Source organism: Humulus lupulus, chromosome 9 (assembly GCF_963169125.1).
Source record: "Humulus lupulus chromosome 9, drHumLupu1.1, whole genome shotgun sequence".
NCBI classification, from domain to species: Eukaryota; Viridiplantae; Streptophyta; class Magnoliopsida; order Rosales; family Cannabaceae; genus Humulus; species Humulus lupulus.
In genome coordinates, this window is record NC_084801.1 from 33,452,279 (window position 1) to 33,465,335 (window position 13,057).

Genomic DNA, 13,057 nt, shown 5'->3' on the forward strand with positions numbered 1-13,057 from the left:
TGGTCTCAAAAGACTCATTCCATATATTTAAACTGTAGTAAACATGGGATCCCATACAAAAGGGAAGTTAAAGAACGTTTACAGACTCTTAAAAGTACATGAGTAACCACTAGCCATACTAAGGCAAATCAGACAGTCTTCAGGTTCCACGTCCTTGCTTAGATCTCAACCGTGGCGGCCGAGCGCCTGGCTATGTACATTCCGCTCGCTGAGCTCTCCGATCAGGGCTGATCTAACTTGTCCTTGCCTTTACCTGCACCACGTAGCACCTGTGAGCCAAGGCCCAGCAAGAAAACATCATAGATAACTCAAACAATGATAACAGATAAATAGGTCAGTAAGCATGTATACCCATCAGATAATCCTCAACAGATATTCAGCATATACAATCCAATACAAGATACATTCTATCACATATAACATTCATATCACATAATATTCAGGGCCGACGACTTAGGTCGCACCCTCTGTTTAACCCACTGACTCCAGCCCGCTTAAACCGAGCTCAGTGCATAATAAGCTGTCCTCGGCTACCAGTGGCCGAGCCGCGCCCTGTGCGCTAGTGAAACCCTTGGCACCCTCAGGCCATCGGTTCACTAAATGGCTTGCATGGCATAATACCATCTTTTCAAGAATTTACATTAGGGAGCCCTTAGTCCCGTCTCATATAATCAGTCAGGTGCAGTTTTCTTACCTTTAGTCTGTACGGTTATCGAATTACGAGCAACGCCCCTCAAGCACGATCCGTTCCCGAGCCTAAGCTTTTGTCACCTAGCCACAACCAAAGTATAGGGTTTCATAAATTCTCAAATATAGGTTTCCATTTACAAAACTAACTCCTGGGACTCCTAATTCCACCAAGCACGGTGGTGAAACCAAACCCGAGCACACTAGACCACTCACCCGTGCTTAAAACCCTAAAAAATTCATGTGTGCAACCAAGGGCTGCGGCCCCCAAAGCCTAGCCGCGGCCCTTCCCCAAAACAGAACCTACTCCCACACTAAACCACACACGCGCTGCGGCCCTTGCCTTGGGCGCCGCGGCGCGCCCCCTTGGCCGAGCCTCCTTTGCTTCTTTGCATGCTAGGGCCGCAGTGCTCTAGAACAGAGACGCGACCCTCCCCTTCGAACCCAGATTTTACACCATTTCCAAGTCTGAAACCTCACCTTAAACCATCCCAAAACTTCCCAACTCTTAACCAATTAATTCCCAACTCCTTTAGCATGATCTAAACAACATAATTCCCAAGAAAACACAGCCTAACACACTCTAATCTCCTCCTTTCAATTTCTGAAACCCAAGTGCTATAAACACTCAAACCAGCCACTCAAACTCAATTAAAAACCTCTAAACTTGGAGTTGAGACTTACCTTTTCTGTTGAATCACTTCACCAAGCCATGACCAAGCTAAGCTCCCAAGTTTTCCCTCTTAATTCTGCCTTAGAACATCAAAACTATACTTGTTTCAACACTTAACTAAAACCCAGCTAGAACTCAGAATTCATCCACAGAAAAGTAGAGTTAGATGCTTACCTTAATCCCTGCTTTAACTCTTGATTTACTCTTGAGCTAAACCTTCAATTCCTCACCACAAATCCAAGAGATTCCAGCTAGTTTCCCTTAGTTTTTCTGTGTTTCCTTTCCTTGGTTTCCCTTAAGCGTGAAAGAGAAAGCTGAGACTAAGTTTAAGTCGGTTTGTGTTTTTCTAAAGACTTCCTAAGGTCTATCTCACATATTAAGTTAATCCCGAGGCTCGGGGTGCCGGAGCCGTCCCCGAGGCTAAAATAATAAAATCCCCCATTATTCCCGCCTAGACATCCTAACCTCAAATATATCTCCATATATTTATTTTCATGACCCGATAATCCAAATCACTACCCGCTACCTAAAAGTATCCCCGACTTCTCCAAAGTCATATCTTAAATCCCATTGTGACTTTTCCCGCTATCTGACCATAGAATCGTCTTGAGTCGTGCTCAGCGAACCTGTCCACATAATAATGTGGTTCTCACATATATCACATATCATATTGCCACATAATATAATCAATTATCATATAAACATTATTAGACATATAATTACTCATTAAATCACAATTATTCCATTAATGCCCTCCTGGCACACTAATCAAGGCTCTTAAGCCTTATTAGCGAATTTGGGTCGTTACATTAGCAAATGGCCAGTTCACAAACAAACTTAAATAACAAGTTAAGAACTTGATACAAAGCTACTACTCTGTAAGCAGCATTCATTGATAATATTTCCTCAAGTGCTCACCATTTTAATAGTTCCTGATCAGCTCTCCATTTAACCGAGCAAGCTTGTAAGTGCCGGGTGGCAAGACTTGCTCAATTTGATTCGGTCCCTCCCAGTTTGGTCCTAGTACTCCAGCCGCCGGGTCTCTGATGAACACCTTTCTGAGGACCAAATCTCTGACCTGGAACTTTCGATCTCTGACTTTGGAATTAAAATAGCGCGCCACCTTTTGCTGATGAGCAACAACTCTCAAGCTTGCATTTTCTCGTCTCTCCTCGAGGGAATCTAAAGATTTAGCTAGCAATTGGTGATTCTCCTTCTGGTCGTACATGGATCTTCGATGAGATGGTGGGTCTACTTCCACAGGTAACATGGCCTCATACCCGTATGCCAAGGAAGAGGGGCTATGACCAGTTGCTGTTCGGGCAGTAGTCCTGTATGACCAAAGGACTTCTGGCAATTCTTCGGCCCAAGCACCCTTAGCTCGCTCTAGACGCTTTTCTAAAGTGTCCTTTAGAGTTTTGTTTACGACTTCAACTTTCCCATTGGCTTGTGGATGGGCTACCGAGGAGAAACTTTTTGTGATGCCATGCCGAGTGCAGAAATCAGTAAATATGTCACTATCGAACTGAGTGCCATTGTCAGAAACTATCTTCTTGGGCAGACCATAGCGACATATTATATTCTTAACCACAAAGTCTAACACTTTCTTTAAGGTGATCGTGGCTAGTGGTTCGGCTTCAGTCCACTTAGTGAAATAATCCACAGCAACCACCGCAAATTGTACTCCTCCTTTCCCTTTGGGTAATTTCCCAATCAGATCAATGCCCCATACTGCAAAAGGCCACGGGCTCTGCATTTTCTTCAAGACATTCGGAGGCGCCCTGGGCACTTTAGAAAATCTCTGGCATTTATCACACTTCTTTATGTACTCCATAGAATCCTCGTTCATTGTAGGCCAGAAAAATCCTTGTTGCAAAATCTTTTTAGATAGACTCTGCCCCCCAGCATGATCTCGTGAACTTCAGCTAATAAGTTTTTTGACTAGTCAGGTGCTATGCACCTGAGTAGAGGCAAAGAGTACCCTCTTCTATACAGCACCCCATCCATCATAATGTACATAGCAGCTTGCCTCTTAATCTTCTTTGATTCATTACGATCATCTGGGAGGGTTCTTTGCTCAAGGTAAGCAATGATGGGTGTCATCCAAGTGTCAACTATTGTGGTGGGCATGGCTTCTTGTTCACTAATGCTCGGCTCCGCCAAGTATTCCACCGGTACTATATTAAGAGTTTCAGCATCTTTTGCACTAGCTAGTTTTGCTAGAGCGTCTGCGTTAGAGTTCTGCTCCCGTGGTACCAACTTAATGGTATACTCCTCGAATTGTGCTAGCAAATCCTTGGTCTTATTCAAGTACGCCATCATGTGTAGGCCCCTTGCTTGATATTCCCCTAAGATTTGGTAGACTACCAATTGGGAATCACTGTTCACTTCAACCGACCGGGCACGAACATCTCTAGCCAAGCGCAAGCCTGCTAGGAGGGCTTCATACTCCGCCTCATTATTAGAAGCATTGAATCCGAACCTTAATGCGTGATGAATTCGGTGCTTCTCTGGTGTGACCAATATAATTCCAGCTCCTGAATGATGCTCGTTCGACGACCCATCAACAAAATGTTGCAAAGTAGGAAGTTCCTCTTTCTGCCCAGTGACACGCTATTGCTGGTTGGGAACATCAGCGATCCCAGTACATTCAGCAATGAAATCTGCCAAAGCCTGACCCTTAATAGCAGATCTTGGTTGGTACTTGATTTCGAATTGGCCCAATTCAACCGCCCATTTATGTAGCCGACCAGATGACTCCGGCTTCTGCAAGACTTGACGTAGGGGCTGGTCGGTAAGGACTTTAATGGGGTGTGCCTGGAAGCACGGCTGCAACTTACGTGATGCAAGTAACAAGCAATAAGCCAACTTCTCAATCATGGGATACTGGGATTCTACTCCTATCAATCGCTTGCTAACGTAGTACACCGGATGTTGAACTTTATCTTCTTCTCGTACTAGGGCAGTACTAACAGCGTGCTCCATGACTGCTAGGTAAATAAAGAGGTCTTCTCCATCAACTGGCTTCGAAAGAACTGGAGGTTGGGCCAAGTGTTCCTTTATGGCTTGGAAAGCATGCTCACATTTTATCGTCCATTCAATCTTCTTGCTCCCTCTAAGCAGGTTAAAAAATGGGACGCACTTGTCCGTCGATTTAGAGATGAACCTGCTTAGAGCAGCAATCTGCCCAGTCAAGCTTTGCACATCCTTAATTCTGGCCGGAGACTTCATTTCTGCGAGCGCCCTTATCTTTTCTAGATTTTCCTCTATTCCTCGGGAATTCACAATAAACCCAAGAAATTTTCCAGAACTTACTCCAAATAAGCATTTGAGGGGGTTTAACTTCATGTTGTACGTATTCAGTATTGTAAAGCATTCCTCCAGGTCTCATACATGTCCTTCAGCTTCCTTTGACTTTACCAGCATATCATCTACATACACCTCCATGTTCTTGCCGATTAAGTCACGGAACATACCATTCACCAAACGCTGGTAGGTAGCTCCTGCATTCTTCAATCCAAAGGGCATGACCTTATAGCAGTACAGCCCTATGTCTGTTCGGAAGCTGGTATGCTCTTCATCAGGAGGATGCATGCTAATCTAGTTATACCCCGAATACGCATCCATGAAGGACAATGTTTCATGACCAGAGGTCGCATCCACCAACTGGTCTATTCTCGGCAAAGGAAAACAGTCCTTTGGGCATGCTTTGTTCAGGTCGGTAAAGTCCACACAAGTTCTCCATTTTCCATTGGGTTTGGGCACTAACACTGGGTTTGAAACCTAGGCAGGGTAATATGCCTCTCTTATAAACCTGTTTTCCTTTAGTCGCTCCACCTCCTCCTTGCGAGCCTTTGCTCGATCTTTGTCAAGCAATCTCCTCTTTTGTTGCATTGCTGGATAGCTTTCATCCACGTTGAGCACATGGCTGATCACAGTTGGTGAGATACCCACCATATCCTTATGAGACCAGGCGAAGACATCTTGATTCCTTCGCAAAAATTCTATCAGCTGTGCTCTCACTTCCGCCTTCAACTTTTTTCCAACCTTGACTCCTCTGGTTGGATCATTCTCATCTATTTGGACCTCCTCCAACTCCTCGGACGGTCCCACCTCACTTTCATAATCTCCAAAGCGAGGATCAAAGTCCCTTCCCTCGCTTTGGGCAACTATTTGGTGACTTCACCACCGGATGGGGCTTTTTGTTCTCTTAAACCAAGAATGGTTTCTTGGCCAAACTCTTCTAACATTTGTTCCTGATTGGCTAGGACTGTGAAACTTTGGTCGACATCCATCTCGTGTACCTCCTCTTTCTCGGCACATACAATCATGCTGTTCTCCTTGGCCCCCTTCCTTGCTTTAGCTACCGAGGCATTATAACATTCCCTAGCCTCTCTCTGGTCTCCTAGGACATAGCCTATGCCTGCAATGGTCGGGAACTTCATGGAAAGGTTCCATATTGAGACTGCTGCATGCAAGGTTGTGAGTAGTGGTCGACCAATAACCACATTGTAGGCGGACGGGTAGTCGACAATCAAAAACTCGGTCATCACTGTCTCATGTTTGGGAGCCTCCCCCGTTGTGACTGGCAACTTGATTGTTCCAGCTGGTGACAATCCTTCTCCAGTGAACCCATAAATGACTTAAGAGCATGGCTTCAAGTCATTGATAGATAGCTTCATCCTCTCAAAGGATGACTTATAAATAATGTTCACAGAATTCCCTGTGTCGACCAAACATCTCTTTACTTTCATATTTGCAATTTGGACTGTCACGACGAGAGGGTCATTATGAGGATATCTCACGTATCGAGCATCATCTTTAGTGAAAGTGAGGGATTCACTTTCGTATCGCGGGTTCTTCGGAGGCTGCTCCTCTACATCCATGACTTCGGAGGTTGATGCTGCATCCAACTCATGACAGAGAGTGCGAGCATACCTCTCCCTTGCCTTGTTGCTATCTCCAGCCAGATGTGGACCTCCACATATGGCATCTAAAGTAAAGTCCACAGGCTCAGGTTGCAAAGGTGGGGATCGTTGCCGCTTGAACCCAGGATTGTTGTTACTCCCTCTACTTGGGTATTCTCTGCTCGATACTTTTTCAGTTTCCCCGACCGGAGGAGAAACTCTATCTCTTCCTTAAGATGATTGCACTCATTTGTGTCGTGATCATAGTCTCCATGGAAGCGACAGAACTTGTTCATATCTCTCTTACTCATCTCCTTCTTGATTTGTGGGGGTTTCCGGTAGGGGACCTCCTGATGACTTGCCAAATATATCTCCGCTCGGCTCACCGAAAGAGTGGTGTAATTGGTGAACCGAGGTTCATACTTAGTTGGCTTGTCATTTGATCCCGACTTAGCCTTCTTTTCATTGTGGCGCTCAGACCCGTTATTCCCACGTTTCTTACCACCACTTTGATCATTTCCACCATTCTTGGGAGGATCAGTCGATCCTCTCGGATTGTTCATGCCCTTCGCTCCCTTCTCAATTGCATCATCCAATTTCATGTACTTGTCCGCCCGGTCAAGAAATTGTTGTAACGTTGAAATTTGATTGCAATGAATGCTGTCCCACAAGGACTCTGATAAATTATGCCGGAAGAAATTGCCACCATCATCCCCTCATCTCCAACTGCAGTAGCTTGGTTAGCTTCTCTCATGAACCTTTGTATGTAGTTCTTGAGAGACTCGTCCTTCCCTTGTTTAATATCTGCCAAGTGATTGGCATAAACGGGAGGGGTCCGAGAAGCACTAAACTGCCTGCAAAACTCCTTTCTAAAACTTTCCCAAGAAGTGATAGAGTTACGCTTAAACTTCCAATACCACTCCTGGGTAGTGTCGGACAATGTAGTAGGGAAGACTCTACACCGATAGTCATCACTCACTCCGAGAAGCTCTATCTGATCTTCAAATTTCCCCACGTGCCTTATCAGATCTGCCTTTTCTATATAAACTGGCAATATTGGTGCTTTATACTTTGTTGGTGGCTGGGCTGCTCTAATTCGAGCACAGAACGGGCTGCCACTCCTGTGGTCTACTGGATCGATCGTAGAGGGTCGTTTCAACAGACCCTGAACTGCTGCTGTCAGAGCATCAAGCTGAGCTTGGATGCTTGGGGCCACTACTTGGGACTCATTCTCGGGACCACCTGGTCGGGTGCTCCTATCCGGCAGACCATCATCAAGTATTTCTACTTGACTGGTAGGTCAGATTGGATCTCGCCCTTCAACCGGGACGGTCCTTCTCCTGTCAGAAATGGCGTCTCTTAGATCCTTCTGAGCGGTGTGCTTTCCTAACCGATCGAACACCGTACTCCGAGTTTTCTCGGAAGGTTTTCCATGCGGAACATGCTCCTTGCCACTGCGCTGGTTGGGATGCAGTGGTGGCTTTCTTGTCTGAGCTGGGTGATCTTCTCCTCCTCGATGGTTGTTATCATTCTTCTCCTTTGACTGGTCAGTGTGATGACTATCAGCTTCATCACGACCATGCCCATCTTTGAAGTGGGAAGTTTCTTTACCTCGAGGAGCTCTATTGTGCTCTTGCTCAGGTGGAGTTTTCTTGCTACCTGATTTATGACTTCCAGACCTGGAAGTCTCTGATCGGTGGCTCCTTGAGGGGGTTCTGGAGTTCCCCCTTTGAGTTGAGGCAGTGTTCGACCGGACCCCATCTTCTTCCCGACCAGGTGGGTTACTACCACTCCTGTTTGGCCCTCGAGAATGGGGTCTATCAGTGTTCTTACGACCAGCTTCTGTGGTCCTTGCTCCTAGGGTGGCTGCTCCTCGTGCTGCAGCTTGGGCATTGGCCTGGGTCAGCTGCGTAGCTGCCTCCAGTGTGAGTGTAGCCTCCCGATGTCGCCTATCGACCTCCTCCTGCTGTCGCCGGATCTCCTCACTCCTAGCGTCCATCTCCCATCTTTGTTGCTCGAATGCAGCCTTCTGCCTAGCCATTTCTTCAGCGAATGCCTCCTGTCTGGCGTTGAATTGTGCCATTTCCTCCTGGAAAGCCCCCATGGCCTCCTGGAGTTGTTCAACCTCTGCAGTCACGTCCTCGAGCATGACTCTAGGCTCAGTCTCACGGTCTTATGGGCCAGGACCTTCTGATCTAGCAGGCTCTTTAGAGGAGCCTGTCTTCTTGGAGGCCGCATTGGTGTTCTTAGGCGCCATAATAATTCAGGGACCGTTTGCCTTTCTCTTCAGGCTCTCAATGAAAGCACCAAAATGTTGACCACGTTTTTGGGAAATGACGTGTAGACGTCAAAACGACAAAAACCTTCAAGAGAAATAAACGACACAGACAATTTTTATAGTGGTTCAGCCCTAATGTATTGGTAATAGCCTAATCCACTTAGAGTTGTGATTATAGATCTAAACTCAAGATCAGATGAACTTGAGTCAACTGAGTTTCTTCAGAGCAGATTACCAGAATACAAGAGTTCTCTCAAGATACAAGTACTCTCTCTCTATAGAAAATTAGAATTTGAATCAAAAGTCCCTTTTATGATGCCATAAGCCTTGTATTTATAGGCTCAGGATCGTACATATGATGTCTCCCATAATCGGGATATTTAGTTATTCTCATTATATTTAATTTACAATAATATTCAAAATATAACAATATACTATATTCATGGGATAAACTGAGAGATTCCCACGCAAGCCAAGATCGATTCTTGTTGAAGCTGTTTCTGGGATCTCTTGCATAGCCCTGCTCTATCTAGTCGATCCATATCACATTCAGGTTGGTTGGCCAACCCTTCACTGGGCGAACACGCACCTAACTGGGTAGACATGCACTTGGCTGGGCAGACATGCATTTGGCTGGGCAGACATGCACTTGGCTGGTCGGACATGGTCATGACCGGTCGGGCAAGGTCATGTCTGGGCAGATAAACATGTGACTGGTCGGGCAAGGTCATGCCTGGGCAAACAAACATGTGACTGGTCGGACAAGGTCATGCCTGGTCGGTCATGACACTTGACTGGCCAGTCAAAATTCTTCACTGGTCTACCGGGTCACTCCTAAGCCAGATCACCCAACCATTCCTTGCCATTTGTCATTTCAATTGCCACGTCATCATTTTCATATTTTGGGGATAACAGATTCGTTTAGCGAGTCTAACACTATTTAAAATACACAGTGTAATGGTCCTTGAGTAGTAAATCGTTATAACTTGGTATCAGAGCATGCCAAGGTTAAGGGTTTCTGAAGACAAGTTAGGCATGTACACTCATCACTGAAGACTAGCTCCACTCAGGGTTGGTAACTATTTATGTGGTAGTGTTTAACTTCTTAAATAGGATATAAATGCCTTACCTGCATGCCTTATTAGAAAGCATGAGATATTCTGATAGGGCCTGACCCTTGACTGTTGATATGATTATGTGCTTGCCTGCTCAGTTGATATGTGAATGCTTTATCTGCAAGCTAGAGTTGAGAGCATGATAATTATGTTGGGAAGAGCAGGGCTTATTGATTGATGCATGAATTTCATGGGCATGTATTTTAGCACTATAGTTGTTTTTGAATGTGGTGTTGTTGGATTTTCCGGTGGAAAAGGCTTTTGAATGTGCTCATTATTCTTAATGGGTCAAGTCATTGACTGCAGATGGACTCGGAGGTTATGTACCCAAGGCAATTAATGAGACCCGACAATGTTTATGTGAGGCTGGTAATTACAGCCAGGGCCTGAGCCCTCCGCCTGTGCCTCAGAATTGACAACAGGTGTTTATAGATATGCAAGCAAGATTGCAGAGGAAAGAGGAAGAGATCAGGTGTTTAAAAAATAGGTTCTGTCAGGGAACACCTCTTCCTTTGTTATGCTAGGATTGGCACTAGTTTTGGCTCAGCCTAGGGTTGAGAATAGGTGGGAATTACTAAATGAAAGATTTCAGGAATATTACCCTCCAGTTTTCGAGGGAGGCCTAGATCCATTAAGAGTTGAGCAATGGATAGGTATGGTTAGTTCCATCCTCGACTTTATGGGGGTGGTAGGTCATGATAGGGTGATCCGTATATGTTACCGGAGGATGCCCAAACTTGGTGGGAAGTGGTATCCCAGACGCGAAATACAGTGGCGATGAATTGGGAAGAATTTAGGTAGTTGTTTAATGAGAGATATTATTGTGATGCAATTGAGACTACAAAGACAAATGAGTTTCTAAATCTAGTTAAGGGAAATACGACAGTAACAGAGTATGTTAACAGATTCGATGGGTTGACCAAGTTTTCTTTTGATATGGTACCCACATATTTGGCTCGGAAGGAACGATTTATCCTGGGACTGAATTCAGGAATAACTCTGGGCGTTAGAATCACCCTAGTACATGAGATCTCTACCTATGCTCAGGTGGTAGGGAGGGCTTTTATTGTTGAGGGCTCAGGAAATGAGATATGGAGGGAGAGTACCGAAGAGCGTGGAGCTCAGGCAGTGATACCTCCGTTTATTGGATCAGGCAGGGGCGGAGGCCCCAATGGTAAAAAGAAAAGTTATTAACATATTCAATACCCTTGGACTAGAAAAGGGGTTTCGAAATACTCAGATAGGCCATCAGGGCGAGGACAAGGATTGGAAACTTTACCCGGAATGCGCTCGGTGCAAGAGGCGCCATTTGGGAGAATGTCGAGCAAAGGCATGTTTATTACGTGGAATGGTTGGGCACCTCAGGAGGGATTGCCCAGGGATGAGGAAGGATGAACCAAATGGGGCGGACGGCTTGACTTCATCTCGAGTGTTCCCTCTGACATAGTTAGAGGCTGAGGCTGAGGCTGAGGCTAGTCCCTCAGTAGTGACAGGTCAACTTCCTAGTTATGATTCTTATATTATGTTGATTGGTTCTAGTGCCATGTTTCTCTTTGTTTTGTTGAATCTAGTAAAAGCATTGAATTAGTATGTGGATTACATGGTTATGCTGGGATGAGAATTTGGAACCCTACTAGTAACCTTTAAGAGATGGGTTAGGTTATTGTGGAAAAAAGATTCATCAGTTGATTTGATAGAGTTGGTTATGTCTGACTTTGATATGATCTTGGATATTGATTGGTTAGCCAAGTATGGGGCAATGATAGATTGCAAGAAAAAGACGGTAACCCTTGAGCATGAGGGTGAGAAACCCTTTGTATTTGTTGGCATTGTGCATAGACCTAGTATACTTATGATATCTGTACTTAGAGCTAGAGACCTGTTGTAGGGGGGATGCACAGGATTCTTAGCTAGTGTGGTGGATACCACTCAGATCTTGCCAGTGGGACCAGGACAAACTAGATTAGACTGTGAGTTTCTGGATGTGTTTCTAGAGGATCTGTCAGGGTTACCTTTACACAGGGAGATAAAGTTACGATTAAGTTGGTGTTAAGGAAGAAACCAATGTCTAGGGCACCGTATTGAACGACTCCAGCAGAGCTGAAAGAACCAAAGGTTAAGTTACCAGGTAAGACGATATTCTCCAAGATAGATCTTTGATCTGGTTATTACCAGCTCAGGATTCGGGAGGAGGATATGCAAAAGACTGATTTTTTGTATCAGATATGGGCATTAGGAGTTCTTAGTCATGTCTTTTGGTTTGACTAATGCCCAAGAAATACTTATGGATTTAATGAACAAAGTGTTCAAAGATTACCGGGATCGGTTTGTGATCGTCTTTATCGACAATATTTTGGTGTACTCTCAGTCAGAGATTGACCAAGGCCAAGGAATGCCTCGGAGATCAGGAATTTCCTTGAATTGGCAAGGTATTAGATGCATTTTGTGGAAGAGTTCTCAAGGATTGTTACCTCATTGACAGAACTTACACGCAAAAAGCAAAAATTTGCATGGTCAGATTGGTGTGAGAACAGCTTCCAGGAACATAAGCAGTGATTGAGTACAACTCCAGTTCTGAGTCTTCCTACATATCAGAACAAGTTTATGGTTTATTGTGACACCTTGAGACATGGTTTAGGTTGTGTCCTTATGCAGACAGGAAAGGTGATTGCCTATGCATCACATCATTTGAAGGATATGACCAAAGCTGGAATAGAGTTACTGGTGTGCCAATTGGCCAACATTACGTTTCAATTTACTCTTTTAGAGAGGATCAAAGAGAAATATTTGAGTGACCCACAGTGGGGAAAGATTTGAGGGGATGTCCTACCTGGAGTAGCTAAAGACTATACAGTGTCAGGTATAAGTTTATTAAGGTATAAGGATCAGATTGGTGTTCTGATGGACACTGGGATCAGACAAGAGATTCTGGATGAATCTCATACTAACCCCTTTTTCTCTATATCCAAGCACCATACAGATGTACCAGGATCTGAAAGCTTTATATTGATGGCCTGGGATAAAAAAGGTAGTAACTAAGTATGTGGCAAAGCGCCTGACCTGTCAGCAGGTCAAGGCATAGTATCAGACACCAGTAAGGCTATTACAACCTTTGGGTATTCTAGAGTGGAAGTAGGAGTACATGACGATGGATTTCATGGTGGGGTTGCTCAGGATAGTGGGCCAGTATGATTCAGTCCGGGTCATTATGGACAGGTATACGAAGTCAGCTCACTTTGTACTAGTGAGGATGAACAATATAGTTGACTAGTATGTAGATCTCGATGTGAGCGAGATAGTATGCCTTTATGGGATTTCAAGGTCTATCCTATTAGATAGGGACCTTGTCTTTACTTTCTAGTTTTGGGGGAAGTTTACAGAAGACAATGGGTATACA